This window comes from Somniosus microcephalus, chromosome 11 (assembly GCF_052327205.1).
Source record: "Somniosus microcephalus isolate GS21.2 chromosome 11, FLI_Smic_1.0, whole genome shotgun sequence".
Taxonomy (NCBI): Eukaryota; Metazoa; Chordata; class Chondrichthyes; order Squaliformes; family Somniosidae; genus Somniosus; species Somniosus microcephalus.
In genome coordinates, this window is record NC_140997.1 from 201,273,122 (window position 1) to 201,294,333 (window position 21,212).

At 43.1% G+C, this 21,212-nt stretch overlaps 1 long non-coding RNA gene across 1 annotated transcript in view; it reads left to right on the plus strand.

The window, feature by feature from the left end:
• Positions 1-14,068: 14,068 nt before the first annotated feature.
• Positions 14,069-21,212, plus strand: part of LOC147111125 (uncharacterized) — a 32,068-nt gene continuing 24,924 nt past the window's right edge. The window contains exon 1 of the long non-coding RNA XR_015080042.1: positions 14,069-14,200. This is a non-coding gene — a long non-coding RNA (uncharacterized LOC147111125). The remainder of the gene's footprint in view (positions 14,201-21,212) is intronic.

Consider the following 21,212-nt stretch of genomic DNA (forward strand, 5'->3'; position numbering starts at 1 on the left):
CTGTTTTTATTTATTATATGGGAGCTCGCCATAGCCGCAATAGAATTTTTAAATAAATATTATATACCACCTATTTTCCATCTAGGTATAGACAGCATAGTTTGTTTCAGAGAAGATAATGGTTATAGGGCTTAAAACTGATGAAGTGCAGTTTTTGCAAAAGCAAGAATAGTTGTATAGCATAAATTTAACTTGTATAGACTTCTGGCATATTCCCAATTTTGTTGGGACCTCTCCCACTGTTGCTGGGACTCTAATTTATGCTTTTATCACCTTGAGGATTGATTTATCCAATGCGCTGCTCATCGTCTCCATTTATAAACTCCAGTTTGTCCAGAACTCTGTGGCCGGAAGCCCATCCTACACATCCGTTGGCCTTGCTGAGGGATGCTAGCTCCCTTTGCCCCATGAATCAATTTCAGAGTCTATGCCCTGTTTCAAAACCCTCCATGACCTTGCTGTACCCTATCTGACTGATCTTTACTAGCTATATGACTCTGCACATAACTCTTCTATAATGACACAAGGTTACTGCTTGTTCTTCACTACCTCCATTCCATTCCATATAGACTTGTTTAAAAAAAATAATAATTTAGCAAAGTAGTCGAATTTTCCTCCAAGGTAGAGCTCTTTACCTTGGTTTGGTTCCTGGGCCTAGCCTCAGTTGACTTACTAACCATTCAAAGGAGTGGAAGATGTATCTTTGGATAACTCAAAAACTGTTCTGCAGATGGGGGCTGCTTCAGACGGATAGTTTTGCATTCCCTAAGAATTTTAAACTCCCTCAGTTCTACTCCAGGATAGGAGGTGTATCTGTATGTAAGCTGTTTTCTTGGACTCGGAGGTTTCTACACATATTTCCTCAGTTTCCCCTGATCACCCTAGGGGACTGCAAAAGGTACATGTGGAAGAGGCAAACCACACCTGAACACCCCATTCTGTCCTGCGAGCTGTGGTTCTCTCTGATCTTGGTGATGAGTATAATCACCATGAGCGGATGTGCTCTCGTAGTTTGGGGGGGGGGGGGGTGAGTTTCTGCCAGAGCTGAAATATTTTCAGCTGGCAGCATGGGTGTTGAATGGCATCAATTTCTAGACCAAGGTCATCCATAGTCAGTTCCAGGAAAACTTTCGCTAGCCAGGCTTACAATGTCATGCATAGAAGTTTGTGGAATGATGTGTGACTAGGTCTATTACTCCTGTGACGTATGAAGTTCTAGGATATCTGCATTTTGTTTGATTTGGGTCGAAAGCCTAATTCTATTCGAGTGCATGTTGCCCCCATCATGAGCCACCAGTATCAAGTCAGCTAGATTCTCATCCATACGTGTCTTGATTTTAGCAAGCTTTATGGAAATTACCTCTGGATAAACCTCCTAGTTCCTAACTGAATTCTTAAGCTCTGATTTTGTAACCCTGGCAAAATTGGAACTGTGCACTGAAGTTTGTACTCTCAGACCTGTCCCTTCATTTGCCCAGCTTCCCTGCATGAACATAACATCAAAACACTAAAAATGCAGAATGTAAAAACAACAGATATAAAGAGAATGACAACACAAGAAACAAGCACACTCAGCAAGGCAAAGATGGCACAAACGGATAAGACAGACAACAACTTACCATTTGTAGCACCATGTAATATATTTAAACTCTTCCATTTTGAATATGCTTCCTCTAACTGTTGCATTTCCTACAACACTTTCCCTATAACACCTTGTTGATACCACCACTATTGTTACAAAAAATAGATATCCTCTGACTCACTTATATTTGCATCAAAATTCAATTTGGGTTTCTTAAAAAAAAAACTAAAATTAGGATGAAGAAAGACGCTCTGTCTCTTGGCTTAATGTGCATTCTGAGGTTTATAGAATATAAAACAACAGCTATGTAATCGGTACTCTGTCGTTTTTGTTCTCACTCTCTTGCGTGCACACACACAAGCACATATGGCCCTTCTGCTTTAAAAACTAACTTGATGTAAACTACTCGAATAAAGGTTTTGAGATTTGCCTTGTAACTTTACTTCAAATAATTTTAAAAAAAATAACTGAGCAGAAACTGTTGGAAGTTAAAGAAAAATATTGCTGTGGTTCAGCTGACTGAACAATACTGATGCATTCTGAGAAATTGGATACACTCCGCATGCGCAGACTACATAATTTGCATTCACCTGACAGAATCACAGCTCTGGGCAAAAATCTCAAGTACATCTCCAGTCTTTTGGGAGAGCATTAAAAACACAAAAGACAATTTGATTTAATCATGTCATTGCAAAATATGTAATTTTTTTAATGTTTTAATTTTGTTTTAAACCTTATTTTGGAATTGGAAATTTTACTTAGGCAATTATTTTTTCCACAAAGCATTTTGAGTGATTTTTGAGGAAAAGATGATTCAGCACTCTGGTGGTGTGATAGAGCTGTGACAAGCAAGTCATAAAATTATCATTGAAACTCCTGCTGGAGCACCGCTAGCTGGTATCACAGGGAAACATAACATGAAGTATGGACACTGTAACATAGGAATATCTATAGGATATGTTTCCAGAGCTGTTTAATAGACTGCTAACCCATGTGTGAATTTTATTTTATTTTATTATAATGGAATAATAAAAACCTGTCTAGTGTATGTGTGTGTATGTAATTATAATATAGTTAAAAATGGTGAGATGGTTCAAAACATTCTGACTCAAAATGCATTGAAATATCCTATGTTAGGATTTGGCGAAGGGAAACCTCATTTTAAACATGCCAGCAATTACCGGCAGTACCTGTTATACATGCAGGTGCTACTGTGTTCAACATTTGCAGTATTAAATATCTGTCATGTAAGTGGGTGCAAAACTCTCCATTCGGTAGTGTTCTGGACTTGAGAGTCAGTATCCAATTCCAGTACAGAGACACTGCGTGACAGCCTCAGAACATGGAAGCCCATATCAGAGATACGATAAAAAGTTAAGTTTTGTTGATGAATTACTATTGAGCTGGAAACCCCCCCATAGTTGCCAGACCTGTGCCACTCTGATTCCTGTACCATCTTCACAGTTGACACCTGCACTGAGGAGAATCCTCAACATGCTGAAATTGAGTTGCACATGGACCCTGAATCCCCCCACCACACGGAACTTTCAGACCTTGCCCCACCACCCCATGCTGACCGAATTTTCCAATCACCCGAACCTCCCAGGCCCGGGCTATTGCCAACTGAATTATCAGGGCATCACGTTCCCTCCTAGCCATTTTGTGTACATCAGCGCCATGCTTTCTCCCGCTCTTCCCCCTCCCCTCGAGAAGATTTCCCGTGCAGAGAGGCAGTCCCCATGCATCTCCTCTTCCCCCTCACCTCTTCCTCACTCCCCATTTCCCCATGCCAACCGACTCAACTTCCTCACTCTTTTTCCTTCATTCCTCCCTCTCCCCTTCCCTGCTGTCTCTCCTCTTCCCTGCACCCCTCCCTTGTTTTCTCCACCTTGGTCCAATTATCTTCCTGCCCTCTAACACTGTTTGACATGAATACTGCCATTGGTGTTGACTCACTCTGTGCAACATCATGGTAAATCAACTACTGTTTTTCTGCATATAGTATCATCTCTTTTCCCCTCACTGGGAATAATATCCTATGTTACAATTCATTTATTTGGTTGAGGTTGGGCAGATAATAATGGCCCGGATTTTGCGGTGGGTAATGACGGTGAACTGTCAGCATTCGCAGTCATTGCCCCTCTGAAACTGACCGCAACTTCAGGATTTAGCGCATGTGCATCTAAACACAGAAATCCTGAAGTGGCGGTCAGTCATTCACTGCTCCGACACAGGCCCCCCCGGTTAATCAGTGGAACTGACGGAAACTTAGGCTTTTCCGCACCAGTATTGCTGTCAAATACCCCATTAAATGTTAAGCCTTGTTGGAATAGGTGTAACTGGGGTTTTAATAGTGTATTGACTGCTAAACAATTGTTCTGGCCTTGAAAAACTAATTTTTATATTTGTGGAGTGTCAAATTTCTCCATTATGATGATTACAATGCTTTTAAACTTTAAAAATGTTTTTTTACATAGTTTGTTTATGATATTTCAGCTTCTACCTTATCCCCATGTGAAACTCCCAATCTTTATTTCAATCTCCGTATCATTTTTAAACAGTCCGGATAAAAGCAGCTTCTCATTTCCTGGTTTCCTGTCTTGAGAATTCTGTAATGTGATTGGCTGCTTAGACAGCTTGTTGACATCACTGCAGCTCTGCTGGGAATTCCCATTACAGAGCGCTACAATCAATTGCACATCGAGAAAGGCAAACTTCTCGCCACAGAGATAGCAAGATCTTTGTGGGCAGTTTTCTTCGAGGCCAGTGGCGAGTGCCTTTGCTTTGCGCTGACCGCAAATTATGGGCCACTGTCTTTGGACTCTGCAAATGACCGTCTCTAACCAGCCACTAGAGGATGCAGGAGAGCAATCCCGATTTCCTTACCTTCAAGTTTTAACTGCTCCACTATGAATAAGAACCAGCAGACCCCTCCTACGGGCACAGCTGAGAAAGGAAACTTATCATGGATGGATTGTGGGTGCAAACCCAAACCTTATTTTTTTCTTAATTTTCCCCACAAAATTATTGGGCACATATTGTGCGCTAATTTTTTTTGCGCGCGGTCCCTTTAAATTTGCTGCGTGGTATCTTCCAGCGGCAGGTGAACGATTGGTGCGCGTCCACGCGCCTTAGGGGGAACATTATACATATTGTACTCAGCAAGGTGAAGGCATATCAGTGTTGGGCAGTGGAACACTTTTTTAAATTACTTCTGCCACCTAGTGTCTGCATCAAGCACTTCTAGTTCAGGTTTTACCATATCCAGCTGCAGAGTGAAACTCCCGCTATTCTGCTCCAACAATTGGACACAGCCCCAACCTCGGCTGAGCTGTCTTTTTTTACTTCGCCTACCAGCCATCCTTATGAATGAGATTGCCAATTTGTGTTATTTAGTTCCAAATATAAACAGTTTTGTACTGTGGGCTCCGAACCACCAGCAACTGGGTTGTGATTACATACCCATTCCACAAAAGACCTTTACAGCCAGCAGAGAAGAGGAAATTTTCATTCCATTAGTGGAGGCTGGATTCATCCCAAAGGGTAGTGTGCTAACCTACTATGCTGTGTAGCCTCCTTAAACTCATCCCATTACAATCTAGTTTAATGCTAAACATGCAATCATCATGGCTCAATGATAGGACTCCCTCCATTGAGTCAGAAGGTTATGGGTTCAGACCCCATTATTGCCTTGAGCACTTAATCTGCATTTCAGTGCTGCTTTGTTGGAGGTGTGCTGTCTTTTGGAAATGTTAAATGGAGAACCTGCCTGCTCTGCAGAATACAAAACATTCCATAGCACTATTTGTCCTTGTGTTTTGATCAATATTTATCCCCCAACTAATGCCACCAAAAGCAGATTAACTGGTCATTTATCTCATTTCCTGCTTGCAGGACTTTTCTGTGTGCACATTGGTTGCTGTGCTTTTTTACTTACCAACAGTGACTACATTTCAAAAGTACTTCAGTGGCTGTGAAGTTCTTTTAAAATGGTGACAATGTGGAAGGCCCCATATAAATGCAAGTCTTCCTTTCAATCATTTTGATTACATTTTCAGGTTCCCATTGATACAATAAAAATAATGAGTTATATTGATTCTGCTTGTTAATGAACAAAAACAGTGATGGATACAGGGATTGCTGATTTAAAATTAAACATTACCACATTTGCGATGCAAGTGGAAGAAGAAAGGATGCAGAAAGTTGGAAAGCAGCAGGAAATTTTGGCTGCCCTCTGCAGGCCTATACAACTCTACCTGCAGCTTGGTAGATTAACATCTAAATGCAGTGCATTTTGTTTTTGAAGTGGCTCAGAGAGGAGATGAGGCTTACCAAAAATAAATTGTGTGACACCAGCTACCTAAAAATAGCATTTCAATTGGGCAATATCGCAAAGTTAATTGGAGAAATTGCTCTGAAAGACCTAATTTCTTCCAAAACAAATGAGCTGGTTCTGCAAACTGCAGAGGAACACGATGCCTGGAGGTCAGAGTGCTCTATTTTAAGCATACGTTCAGCTGAGGCTCTGGATGAGAACATCTATAGAAACTTTTAAAATTCTGTCAGGACTAGACAGATTAGATGCAGGAAGGATGTTCCCGATGGCCGGGGAGTCCAGAACCAGGGGTCACAGCCTAAGGATAAGGGGTAAGCCATTTAGGACTGAGATGAGGAGGAATTTCTTCACCCAGAGAGTGGGGAACCTGTGGAATTCTCTGCCACAGAGGGCAGTGGAGGCCAGTTCATTAAATATATTCAAGAAGGAGTTGGATATATTTCTTAAGGCTAAAGGGATCAAGGGATATGGGGAGAAGGCAGGGACAGGGTACTGAATTTGGATGATCAGCCATGATCTCATTGAATGGCGGAGCAGGCTCGAGGGGCCGAATGGCCTACTCCTGATCCTATCTTCTCTGAAAAATATACAATTGAACTTTTTCAAGCCAATGAAAAGGAGAAAGATGTTGGTGTACATGACACTTTCCAAATGTTAGTTCACCTGGGTAAAAGCATCATGTGAAAAGGACTGTTTCCTCATTTAGAAAGTGCTAATGTGACTTACCTTTAAAAACAAAATGCTGTATGCAGATATTCCTAAAATTATACCGTGTTTTCCTTGTGTGTGCTTTCTTTTTTTTTAAAAAAAAACATTGCCTCAATGTTACTTTTGTAAAATAATGCTATTTTTTTTGACTGAGAAAAGATGTATGTTATTGACCTGAACATTTTGAGGCTTGGATTTATATGAAATGTACACCTCTTGAAAATAAGTTTATCATGGTTTAAACATGAAATCAGGCCTAGTTTATTTCACAGAACGGCATGTTTCCAGGGCTCAATGTTCCTCTTGTTAAAACAACCGAATATCAAAATAGGTCCCATTTAAGTTCCTTCTGTACAAAAGATAAACCAAACCACAAAGCTTCACAGTTACCAGAGTGAAAAATTCTTCTGGTGCTGTTCTACTCTATAGAAGGGGCATAGATGTGCATGTCACAGCCAATGAATAGGCTGCATATACTTACACAAAATTGCAAACTACCATACACTAAAAAATCCAAGCCCCAATATACAAAACACTAGACCGTTCCCCATACAGAAAAAATAAATCCACAGCCCACCATACACAATGTCACACCCTCCATACACAAAAATAGACACCAAGCCCCCATATGCAAAAATCCGAATTCCAATACACAAATATCCAAGACCACCATACAGAAAAGTCTGAACCCCATACACTAAAATGTAAGACCCAAAACAAAACTATCCAAGCTCTAGCCACAAAGATTCAAGTTTCCCTCAAAGCTTGATAACTTAGAGGCTTCAGTTTTAGCTCTTTAAATTTCCTGGGCCGAGAAGAATGGTAAAGGCTGAGTACAATAAAAGCGGTATCCAGATTGATGTAAACCTATCAAGTAGGGAGCACTCTTTTCCAGTCCTCCAGTCCCAGGAAGTTTAAAATGCTAAAATTGAGCAGATATCAAAATTGGCTTTGTGCACAAGCACACACAAATGAAAGAAACCATCAGGGGCTTCTTGGGCCGGTTAAAAGAGTAGTGGGCCATGTCTTGGACACTCCTCTCTATATGGCTATGAATGGATGGAAACATTTAGTCTTGTAGAATGCCATCTAATCTAATAAAAGTGACCTGTATGATATATTTGTAAATTATTCACTTTTGGCATCCACACCTAAACTGGCATGGCTATTATTCATTCCGTGCTGTTGGATACACTTCATGGGACGCTTAAACATTGTACAACTCATGCTTTATTGATGGATGCAGCTTTTTAAACAACCAAGTTGTGCAAATAACACTTCAAACATGCATCTATTCTTTTCCAACAACAACTTGCATTTATATAATGCCTCAAAAAAACTCTCGACCCCTCTGTTCCTGCAAACTACCACCCCAACTCCATCCTCCCTTTCCTCTCCTTGCTCCTTCCTCTCCAAGCCCTTGAACATATTTTCTCAAAAATCCATGCCCATCTTGCCCACAGCTGCATGTTTCAATCTCTTCACTCAGGTTTCTGCCCTTGCTGGAGCACTGAAACGGTCCTTATCAAAGTCACATGACATCCTCTGTGACTGACTGGTGCACTATCCCTCGTCCTTTTCAACCCCTACAGCATTTGACACGATCAACCAGGCCATCCTCCTCCAATTCTTGCCCTCCATTGTTCAGCTGAGTGGGGCTGCCATCGCTTGGTTCCATGCTTGCCTAGCCAATCATATTCAGCAATGGCTTCTCTTCCCACCCCTGCACCGTTATCTCTGGAGTGGCCCAAGGAACTATCCTTGGCCCCTCCTCTTCCTCATCTACATGCTGTCCCTTGACTGCATCATTCGTAGACATAGATGCAGAAGTAGCATGATGACTGGAGAGCCAAAGGCTAGACAGTGGAAGTTTGAAAGTACAGATGCAGAAGGAAGTGGGGTTGGAAGGGTGCAAGGGGTTGAGGGATACAGGAAGTAATGAGAGATGGCCTTACCTTTGATTAAGATAATGGGAATACAGAGGCCTGAACTGGTAAGATCAAAGATTGGCTGTGAATATCCATAATTTGGGGTTTTTTTATGCTTTGCAGAATTAACCATTCATATACTGTGACTAAACTTGTAGCGTTTGTTTGAAACTAGCTTCTATATTATAGAATTATAGAAATTTAAGTACAGAAGGAAACTATTTATGTCAGCATCAGTGCTAACTCCATAGCAGACTTGTGTACTGTAATTTCTTTATCCTTTTTATATTTTTCTAAATATTTATCGAATTCCATCTTAAATGTTGTAATTGACAGCTTCAAAGTAGTTATGGCAATCCATCCATATTCTAATAGTCCCTTTGTGAAAATAATTCTTCTAGCCTCCCTATTATGCTTCTAATTATTGCACCACTTGTTACTAACTCACAGACTAATGGAAATGATCTTTCACCATTTATCCTCTCAAGTCCTTTCATAACTTTTGAACACTTCTATTCGATCCTCCTGTAAGCTTCTTTGTTCTAATGAATACGGCATTAACTTTACAAATCTCTCGTAAGTATCAGAATCATAGAAACTTGCAGCACAGAATGAGGCCATTCGGCCCGTCGTGCCTGTGCTGGCTCTTTGAAAGAGCAGTCGAGCTCAGTCCCACATCCCCACTTATTGTCTGTAACCCTGTAAGTTCCTCATCCTCAAGTACCTGCCCAACCCTTTTTAAAATTATTTATGGAATCAGCTTCCACCACCTTTTCAGGTCGAGTGTTCCAGATCTCGATAACTCTGAGTGAAAAAAATTCTCCTCCTTTCCCCTCTAGATCTTCTGCCAATTATTTTAAATCTATGACCTCTGGTTATTGACCCACTCACCAAAGGAATCATTTTTCTCTACCTATTCTATCAAAACCTCTCATCATCTTGATAACCTCCATTAGGTCACCTCTTAACTTTCTCTGTTCCAAGGAAAACAGTCCTAACTTTTCCAACCTCATAACTGAAGTCCCTCATCACTGGTAACATCCTGGTAAACTTCCTCTACCCTTTCTACATCTTTCCTGAAGTGTGGTGCCCAGAATTGTCCACAATACTCCAGCTGAGGCCTAACCAGTGATTTATAAAGTTCGAGCATGATCTCTGCTTTTATATTTTATGCCGCTAATTATAAATCCAAGTAACACATATGCATTTTTTAACCACCTCATCAACTTGCTGTGTCACCTTTAAGGATTTGTAACTATATCTTCTCATCTCTGCTGTCATCCTAATTAATCTAAGATGCATCTTTGCTATGGCTTTCCATAATGGGGTACCCAAAACTGCACAGTACTCCAACTGTGGCCTAACGAAAGTCTCAGATTCATCACTACCTCCTTCAATTGTATTCCAGGCCACTATATCTGGGCAGATTAATGCACAAGCCCCAGCCAAATATGTGAACGCCGGTACAGCTCACCATAATGTAAATCTTTGGAATTCTCTGCCCCAGAGGGCTGTGAATGCTGAGTCTTTGAGTATATTCAAGGCTGAGATTGATAGATTTTTGGACTCTAAGGGAATCAAGGGATATGGAGATCGGGCAGGAAAGTGGAGTTGAGGTCGATGATCAGCCATGATCTTATTGAATGGCGGAGCAGGCTCGAGGGGCCGTATGGCCTACTCCTGCTCTTACTTCTTATGTTCTTAAATGAAGTACACAATACCGCTGGATCAGTTTCATTTAAGTGTAAGATATTGTGATATAATTTGCTTTATAATTTATGCAGTGTGCCTATAATCTTCATCCATTCTACTGCTTAAAGCAGAAAAGTCACCCGGTCTGGATGGGATGCATCCTAGGTTACTGAGGGAAGTGAGGGTGGAAATTGCAGAGGCTCTGGCCACAATCTTCCAATCCTCCTTAGATGTGGGGGTAGTGCCAGGGGACTGGAGGATTGCAAATGTTACACCCCTCTTCAAAAAAGGGGAGCATAATAAACCCGGCAACTACAGGCCAGTCACCTTAATGTCGGTGGTGGGGAAACTTTTAGAGACAGTAAGCCGGGTCAAAATTAATTGATGAAAGTCAGCATGGATTTGTTAAAGGCAAATCGTGTTTGACTAACTTAAAAAATTGAGTTCTTTGATGAAGTAACGGAGAGGATTGATTAGGGTAATGTGGTTGATGTTCAAAAGTGTTTGACAAAGTACCACAATAGACTTGTAAGTAAAATTAAAACCCATGGGATTAAAGGGACAGTGGCAGCATGGATACAAAATTGGTTAAGGGACAGAAAGCAGAGAGTAGTGAAGAGTTGTTTTCAGACTGGAAGGAAGTATACAACGCTGTTCCCCAGGGGTCGGTATTAGGACCACTGCTCTTTTTGATATACATTGATGACCTGGACTTGGGTATACAGGGCATAATTTCAAAGTTTGCAGATGAAACAAAACTCTGAAATGTGACAATAAATGAGGAGGATAGTAACAGACTTCAGTATGACATAGACAGTCTGATGAAATAGGCAGACACGTGGCAGATAAAATTCAACGCAGAGATGTGTGAAATGATTCATTTGGTAGGAAGAATGAGAAGAGGCAATATAAACTAAATGGTACAGGAAACACCGACGGGACCAGGATGGTGTCGGTTGATCAAAAATTCTGGATGACGGAGAGGGTTATCTACCGAGGCTATTTTTAACAAAGAAAAATTTTAAAAATAAAGAAATGTGCAGTATACAGTAATTGGGTACTCACCTACAGAATGTTGTGTTAAATGGATGGTGGAAGATGCTTGATTAAGAACAGTCCTGCCAGTTGAGGGTAATGCAATGCAATGACTACCAGCAGCATGGGAGACACAGTACCCCTGTAAAATGGCGGATCAGAAGAGACTACCGGCAGCGCGGGAGAGTCAGACTCCTGTTACAGGGGTTTTGAGGTGTTCCGACTTCCGACCGCGCCAAGAAGCCGAGTAGTGGCAGTTTGGAGAACTACCCCCACTGACTAACTCGGCCACCGCGGGAGACTCGGACTCGGCAACATTGCCGGTTATTGAGGTGTTGTTTGCGGAGTGAGAATTTTGCCGGTTAACAGAGAATTCCGGATATTTAGGTGCCATTTAAACGAGAGTTTCCTGTACAATTTGAAAGGGGGTGCAGGAACAGAGAGACCTGGGTGTGTATGTACACAAATCTTTGAAGGTGGCAGGACAAGTTGGGAAGGCTGTTTAAAAAAAGCATGTGGGATCCTTGGCTTTATTAATAGAGCTATAGGGGTAGATTTTCATAAAGCTGTCGGGAAGGAGGCGGGACTACAACTTTCGGGTTTTAGTCCCGCCTACATCGACGTTCGGCCAATCCACACGATTTTCACTTGATTGACCTTGTTAAGCCCGCTGGGCGGGCTTAGCAGGCCAATTAAGGCCATCCGGCAACAGGTGACGTCACAGACTGAAATTTCATCTGTCAAGAGGTCTTGGCAGATGAAATATCAGTGTTTCACAGCTGTTTGAAGCTGTCAAACACTGACAGTCTGACTTCTAACCTGAGTCCTCTACACAGACTCAGTTAGAAGTCTCACCGGCAATGAAAGCTGAAGGCTGTCACTTTTGACAGCTCGCAGCCATTTTGCTTTCAGTGCCGGCTGAGTGATGGACTCCTGAAACCTAGAGGAAGAAAGGCTGTTAAGGTAAGTACAGGTAATTTAAACTTCTTTACACACTTTAGACACACCAAACACACTTACCTTTGCATTCATGCATCCATCACTCACCTGAACACCGACATCGCGACCCCTCCAAGTCCTTCAACCCGACGGCCCGCCTGCTCTAACCTGGCGTGGTTTGGAGCCGTTGGGAATCCCACACGACACCCTTCAAAATAGGGATTAGACTAAAAACTGCCTGTTAACTACCTGTTAACAGGCAGTTAATTGGCACTAATCCCTTCCCGCCTTGGGTCGGCAGGTCCCAGTGCGGGGTGGGTACCCGACTCCCCTGAAACTTACGTGGAGGTGGGTTTTGGGCGGGATGGTGGCGGGACCCCCGATTTTGGGATTTTCACCCCCCCCCCCCCCCCCAACGCCTGAAAGCCCGCCTGACGGCTCCAGGAAAATCGACCCCATAGAGTTCAAAAGCAAGCAAGTTATGCTGAACCTTTATAAAACACTGGTTAGGCCTCAGCTGGGGTATTGTATTCAATTCTGGACACCACACTTTAGATTGGATGTAAAGGTGTTAGAGAGGGTACAGAAGAGATTTACTAGAATGGTACCAGGGGTGAGGGACTTCAGTTTTGTGGAGAGATTGTAGAAGCTGGGGTAGTTCTCCTTAGAGCAGAGAAGGTTAAGAGAAGATTTGATAGGGGTGTTCAAAATCATGAACAGTTTTGATGGAGTAAATAAGGAGAAACTGTTTCTAGCGGCCGAAGGGTCAGTAACCAGAGGACACAGATTTAAGGTGCTAGGCATAAGAACTAGAGGCGACATGAGGAAAAAAAATATGCAGCGAGTTGGGATCTGGAATGTATTACCTGAAAAGGTGGTGGAAGCAGATACATTAGTAACTTTCAAAAGGGAGTTGGATAAATACTCGAAGGAAAAAACGTTTCAGGGCGACGGGGTCAGAGCTGGGGCATGGAACTAATCGGATAGCTCTTTCAAAGGCCCGGCGCAGCCACTTTGGGCTAAATGGCCTCCTGTGCTGTATCATTCTGTTTGTAGATCTGGGGGTGGTGAATCATCTTGTGGTCCATGGCAATCTTTCTGTTAAAGATCTGTGTGTTTAAACCCCTAGATCTCTGTTCCTTCGCTATTGGGAATTTTACCTGGTTTATCCCAAAATGTACTACTTTACATTTATTTGCATTTGCTACATTTCTGCCCACCATCTATTCCGCCCAGGTCATCTTGCAATTTTTTAGTTTACCATTTTGATACTTTCAACAAATTCTGATATTCTCTCTACACCCATATCCAAATGATATGTATAGGGGCAGACAAAGACAGTTACAGGAAGAGACAACTTTAATATTTTTAGCCATGAGTACCACAATAAATCAACTAGTTAATTTAAAAAAAGGAAAAAAATGCACAGCAATGGAAGCCTTAATGATGCTATAGTTTCTGAAAGATGGGTGGTAGCAGTTAAGATTCCTTTCGAGTGTTGCAAAAAAAATAGAACAGAATAGATGCATGAAATCCAAAACTAAAACACAAGGATTGTTCTTAAAAAAAAATCATTGGTCAGAAATGTACAACTCACAAGTAGGTGCATTAATACTGTTTCACAATTCGTCTGCACCTTCTGTCGATGCATTTAATAAAAGGCAGTTATTGGAAGAAGGAGGCAATATTTTTGTGCACAATAATGGAATCCTTAATGATGCTATAGGTTCTGAAATGTGGGTTTTGTGGGGGGGTGAGTGTCACGACATAATTGTTTGCCGAGCCCGACAGGTTGGCACAGCAGGCAGACAGGCCAGTGCAGGGGCTGGGCTGCAGCCGCGGCACGGTGTTCCCTACGTCACGTGCGGCGCGCGGAGAGCTCCACAGACACACTGGGACTCGAAACTGAGGCTGGCATCCGGGGACTGGAGAGCCCGGGTTACCGCGGCCGAGTGCGAGCGGCGGCGGGAGGAGGAGGAGGTAAGTCTCACCGTCCTGGCTGCAGTCAGAGCGGGCCAGAGATACTGGTAAAACAGACCGGGTCTCATTTGAAGAAAAAAAAGCGGGATTTTTTCGTCCTAATGTTGAAGGGGACAGATTTGAAAATAAACCCCCCAAATTTATATTTTCTAGCTGCAAAACCCGCCATTTTTCTGTGAAGCGTAAAGTTTCTGCCGACTTTTAATCGCCGGGAGTGCGCGCCCGCCCGCATCTCTGTCAAATAGCCGCTTGAAAATGTAATGGTCGGGGGGCTGGGTATTGTGGAAGGGAAGCCGTGCTGGCTCTCCTCTCTCGGCTTGGCGCTGATGCCGGCTTTCACCGCACGGCCACTCACGCTGACGGCCCTGAACTCACGTGTAACTTAAACTGACAGCGGAGGTCCCGCCCCCTCTCCGCTCTGATTGGTGGCTTCACCCCCGGGTGACCTCTGCTCCCCGAGCTTTGCCTTCACGCCGCTTTTTGATTTGTTGGGCGGCCTCTGTCAATGACTCGGCGCTTCCGCCCTTGGGTTCGGTTGGAGCGAAGACCTTGGCCTTGGGCAGTGCTTTGCCGTTTTGGGGTAGCGATAAATGGAATTGTCTTTTGATTTTAAAAGAGAAAAATAAAGAGCAAAACGATCTGATTTAAAAAAGTGCTCACACACCGAATGGAATAGGTAGCTGCTTTATAATTACAAACCCGGTAAGACTAAAAAAAAGTTGCTAATGCACCATTTACAAGGTTATTGACTATAGTGAGTGGTGGACTCGGTGAGACCCGACAAAATACTGTGTCTTAACCGAATGGACATGCGTAATTTTCAAATACTTAACATGAATTGTTGGAGCAAGTGGGTGCAGGTCACCCTGCAAGATTAAATTCGTTGCTCTTCGGTATTACTCCATTATTAGGAAGAAATATGAATTGGATGAGGCAATGCTTAGGCTATGCCAAATGGAAGGTTTGAAGATGATAGTGGATGGGAAAATACATCATATAAAATTAATTGAGTTTTCAAATCAATAGGATTGACCAATAGCTCAAGGCTAACATTTCAGAAGAAAAGAAAGATATAGCGCCTTTCATGACCATTCCACGTCTCAAAGCGCTTTACAGCCAATTTTTTGAAGTGTAGTCACTTGTAATTTAGGAAATGTGGCAGCCAGTTTGCACACAGCAAGCAGCAATGTGATAATGACCAGATCATTTTTTTAGTGATGTTGATTGAGGGATAAATATTGGCCAGGGTACCAGGGATAACTCCCATGGGATCTTTTACGTCCACCTGAGAGCAGTTGGGGCCTGGGTTTAACATCTCATCCGAAAGGCAGTGCAGCACTCCCTCAGTACTGCACTGGAGTGTCGACCTAGATTTTGTGCTCAAGTTTTTGGAGTGGGACTCGAACCCAGAATCTTCTGACTCAGGCGAGGATGTGACCACCTGAGCCACGGCTGACACGTTTTAGAAAAAAAGGCATTCTAAATTGAAGCCTTTTGGGTGCACATGGCCCTCAATTTTACTGCATTGGTGTGAAGCCATTTTTCATGTGCCACTGAGATAAAGTGTGCAGTGTAACTAGAATTCAGTTGTTTGGTATCTTGTATCATGTACAAGACCATCTAGAAGAGGTGCAAATTGCCTATTCTATAACTACAGTTGACACAGCATTGGTACAAAACCACTCCACAAGCCTGGGTGTAACATTTTGATATAAACTGATGAGTGCCCAGCAAACCAATCCAAATGGCAGCAGTTGTTATCCATGCTCTATTTTTATTTATTCATTCATGGGATGTGGGCATCGCTGGCAAGGCCAGCATTTATTGCCCATCCCTAATCGCCCTTGAGCAATTGCTGCAGTCCATGTGGTGAAGGTACTCCCACAGTGCTGTTAGGTAAGGAGTTCAATTAGGTAGGATTTTGACCCAGGAACGGCGATATATTTGCAAGTCAGCATGGTGTGTGACTTGGATGAAGTTGTAATGGTTCACAAAGGCAGATTGACTGGTGACAGTTATGTCAAGGAACATAGTTAACAGTTAATGCTGTTAATGAATTGTAATTAGATTAGCCAAGTAGATAAAACAATAAGGCAGAGAAGAAAGTTAAGTGTGCAGGGGGGGGGAGAGGGTGTGTTTTCCTGAGACAAAATGCTTTTGCAGGTGCCTTAGGATGTTTTTATTGCATTAAAGGTGCTATATAGATGCAAGTTGTTGCATTCGAGCATGTAACTTGTCTTCATAGTGCTGGGCCTCTGACAGAGGTCAGTGAGCATATCACAAGATGATAAATAAGCCAATATGAGAATGGAGTGATATACAAGAGTACAACAAAGCAACAGACTAGAATCAGCTTCTTTTTTTAGATATGAATAGATTTAAAGATTTTTGTTTCGTTCATTAAGTTCTTCCAGGTTTAGTTTCCAGAAGTCTGCTTACTGATTCGAGTGCTTGAGCTTTCCTCCTTTGGTAAGCACTTGCTATAACAACAAAGCACAATTCATAAGTAGGCGTAGAATGTTTATTATACTGGGGAGGCGGTGGCGTAGTGGTTATGTCACTAGACTAGTAAGCCAGAGGCTCAGTCAAATGCTCTGAGGATATGGGTTCAAATCCCACCACGGCAGCTGGTGGAATTTCAATTCAATTCAATTTAATTCTGGAATTAAATGTTAGTCTTAGTAATGGCGACCATGATACCATTGTCGATTGTTGCAAAAACCCATCTGGTTCACTAATATCCTTTAGGGAAGGAAATCTGCCGTCCTTACCTGGTCTGGCCTACATGTGACTCCAGACCCACAGCAATGTGGTTGACTCTTAATGCCCTCTGAAATGGCCTAGCAAGCCACTCAGTTGTAAACAACCGCTACGAAAAACAATAAGAATAAAAAAACCGGATGGACCACCCGGTATTGACCTCGGCACCGGAAACGACAACGGCAAACCCAGCCCTGTCGACCCTGCAAAGTCCTCCTTACCAACATCTGGGGGCTTGTACCAAAATTGGGAGTGCTGTCCCACAGACTAGTCAAGCAACAGCCTGACATAGTCATAATTACCGAATCATACCTTACAACCAATGTCCCAGACACCACCATCACCATCCCTGGGTATGTCTTGTCCCACCGGCTGGACAGACCCACCAGAGGTGGTGGCACTGTGGTATAGAGTCGGGAGGGAGTAGCCCTGGGAGTCCTCAACATTGACTCAGGACCCCATGAGGTCTCATGGCACCAAGTCAAACATGGGCAAGGAAAGCGCCTGCTGATTACCACCTACCGCCCTCCCTCAGCTGATGAATCAGTACTCCTTCATGTTGAACACCAATTGGAAGAAGCACTGAGAGTAGCAAGGGCTTCAATGTCCATCACCAAGAGTGGCTCGGTAGCACCACAACTGACCGAGCTGGCCGAGTCCTAAAGGACATAGCTGCCAGACTGGGTCTGCAACAGGTGGTGAGGGAACCAACAAGAGGGAAAAACCTACTTGATCTCGTCCTCACCAATCTACCTGTTGCAGATGCATCTGTCCATGACAGCATTGGTGGAAGTGACCACCGCACAGTCCTTGTGGAGACAAAGTCCTGTCTTCATGTTGAGGATACCCTCCACCGTGTTGTGTGGCACTACCACCGTGCTAAATGGGACAGATTTCCAACAGATCTGGCAACTCAAAACTGGGCATCCATGAGGCGCTGTGGGCCATCAGCAGCAGCAGAATTGTATTCAACCACAATCTGTAACCTCATGGCCCGGCATATCCCTCACTCTACCATTACCATCAAGCCGGGAGATCAACCCTGGTTTAACGAAGAGTGCAGGAGAGCATGCCGGGAACAGCACCAGGCATACCGAAAAATGAGGTGTCAACCTGGTGAGGCTACAACACAGGACTACTTGCATGCCAAACAACGGAAGCAACATGCGATAGACAGAGCTAAGCGATCTCACAACCATCGGATCAAATCAAAGCTCTGCAGTCCTGCCACATCCAGTCGTGAGTGGTGGTGGACAATTCAACAGTTAACAGGAGGAGGAGGCTCCAAAAATATCCCCATCCTCAATGATGGTGGAGCCCAGCACGTGAGTGCAAAAGACAAGGCTGAAGCATTTGCAACTATCTTCAGCCAGAAGTGCCGAGTGGATGATCCATCTCGGCCTCCTCCTGAGGTCCCCAGCATCACAGATGCCAGTCTTCAGCCCATTCAATTCACTCCACGTGATGTCAAGAAACGGCTGAAGACACTGAACACTGCAAAGGCTATGGGCCCTGACAACATTCCGGCAATAGTACTGAAGACTTTTGCTCCAGAACTAGCTGTGCCCCTAGCCAAGCTGTTCCAGTACAGCTACAACACTGGCATCTACCCGGCAATGTGGAAAATTGCCCAAGTATGTACTGTCTACAAAAAGCAGGACAAATCCGATCCGGCCAATTACCGTCCCATCAGTCTACTCTCAATCATCAGCAAAGTGATGGAAGGTGTCGTCGACAGTGCTATCAAGCGGCACTTACTCAGCAATAACCTGTTAACTGACGCCCAGTTTGGGTTCCGCCAGGGCCACTCAGCTCCTGACCTCATTACAGCCTTGGTCCAAACATGGACAAAAGAGCTGAACTCGAGAAGTGAGGTGAGAGTGACTGCCCTTGACATCAAGGCAGCGTTTGATCGAGTGTGGCATCAAGGAGCCCTAGCAAAACTGAAGTCAATGGGAATCAAGGGGAAAACTCTCCATTGGTTGGAATCATACCTAGCACAAAGGAAGTTGGCTGTGGTTGTTGGAGGTCATTCATCTCAATCGCATGACATCACTGCAGGAGTTCCTCAGGGCAGTGTCCTAGGCCCAACCATCTTCAGCTGTTTCATCAATGACCTTCCCTCCATCATAAGGTCAGAAGTGGGGATGTTCGCTGATGATTGCACACTGTTCAGCACCATTCGAGACTCGTCAGATACTGACGCAGTCCGTGTCCATATGCAGCAAGACCTGGACAACATTCAGACTTGGGCTGACAAGTGGCAAGTAACATTTGCACCACACAAGTGCCAGGCAATGACCATCTCCAACAAGCGAGACTCTAACCATCTCCCCATGACATTCAATGGCATTACCATCGCTGAATCCCCCACTATCAACATCCTGGGGGTTACCATTGATCAGAAACTGAACTGGACCAGCCATATAAATACTGTGGCTACAAGAGCAGGCCAGAGGCTGGGAATTCTGCGGCAAGTGTCTCACCTCCTGACTCCCCAAAGCCTTTCCACCATCTACAAGGCACAAGTCAGGAGTGTGATGGAATACTCTCCACTTGCCTGGATGAGTGCAGCTCCAACAACACTCAAGAAGCTCGACACCATTCAGGATAAAGCAGCCCGCTTGATTGGCACCCCATCCACCACCTCCAACATTCACTCCCTCCACCACCGGTGCACTGTGGCTGCAGTGTGTACCATCTACAAGATGCACTGCAGCAACTCGCCAAAGCTCCTTCAACAGCACCTTCCAAACCCGCGACCTCTACCACTTAGAAGGACAAGGGCAGCAGACGCATGGGAACATCACCACCTACAAGTTCCCCTCCAAGCCACACACCATCCTGACTTGGACCTGTTTCGCCGTTCCTTCACTGTCGCTGGGCCAAAATCCTGGAATTCCCTTCCTAACAGCATTGTGGGTGTACCTACACCATATGGACTGCAGCGGTTCAAGAAGGCGGCTCACCACCATCTTCTCAAGGGCAATTAGGGATGGGCACTAAATGCAGGCCTAGCCAGCCAGCGACGCCCACATCCCATCAATGAATTAAAAAAAATACTTGCAGTAAACCTGTACATAAGGCCACATTAAAAGGAGCAAAAAGTATGATTTGTTCATATTCTAATTTTTGATAGTTCCTGCCTATTTTACCCACAAATCCAAAAGCTGGTATCCAGAGGAATATAATATCTATTTTATTTGAACCTTGGCAAGTAGATTGGATGTATATTCAAAACTCATCTAATCATTTATTTTTTTAATAAAACAAATGTTTCTACTTAAAGGTTTACATTTTCATGCTGGATTTTTACACTTTTTTTGTTGCAGCTTTCACTCATTTTTTAAAACTAGTTTAATAGAATTGGGACTGCAGGGTAAGATGGTTGTTGCTATTCCTTAAGAGTAAAATATTGGATTTTACCTTGCAGAACCTGTAGGTGTGGTCTGTTGAGTGTGCAATACTTTTTTGCATTGTGGAATTAATCATTTTATGCCTTTTATATAATATAAGTACAATCCAAACTGCTGGAACAATAAAAAAAAATGAAAAAATAAGCACACTCATTGTAAAAACACTAAAGGGTAGAAAATCCAATTGATGTATTGTCTGTTTTAGAAATATTTCTTGGTAAATATTCTAGCATTGGCAAGGATATGTGGCTTGGTGGCAATTATGAACAAGAAATGTTAGGAATTATAAAAATACATTTAAAACTGTATTTTTTCCCTCAAACCTTTACCACTATGCACAGTGTTATAAAGCATGTGGATTCCACAGAGCATCTGGGTTCGGAAACACTGAAGCTGTGCCAAAAGACTTCAAAGCCTGAATGGCTTTGGCACATAAAAATAACATGAAACCAGTGGAAAATAGTAGTGTAGACATGACATTTATTTTTAGCTTCTCTCATTGAGAGTCACAAAAGCAAAAAAATGTTGCAATACAGTTGCTTGGAGTAAAGTAAATGCATAAATTATTTATCAAAAATGATCCAGGTAACTTGGATGCAGATACAGTGGACTTGGATTAGAGCACCTTTCTCCTAATTATTTTAGTGTAAAATAATTTAACAAAAAAAACTCCCACAAGCTAAGCAATTCTGAAATGTGGTCCGGTAACAAAGGCAGGTAGTGTTCAGCTTTATAACTCAATCCACTTTGGTACAAGCAAAACTTAGCAAAAAATAAGGTGCCAGAAAACATATTTGTTGCCATTTTGCAGTTACTGTTTATATAAGTGTGTACAT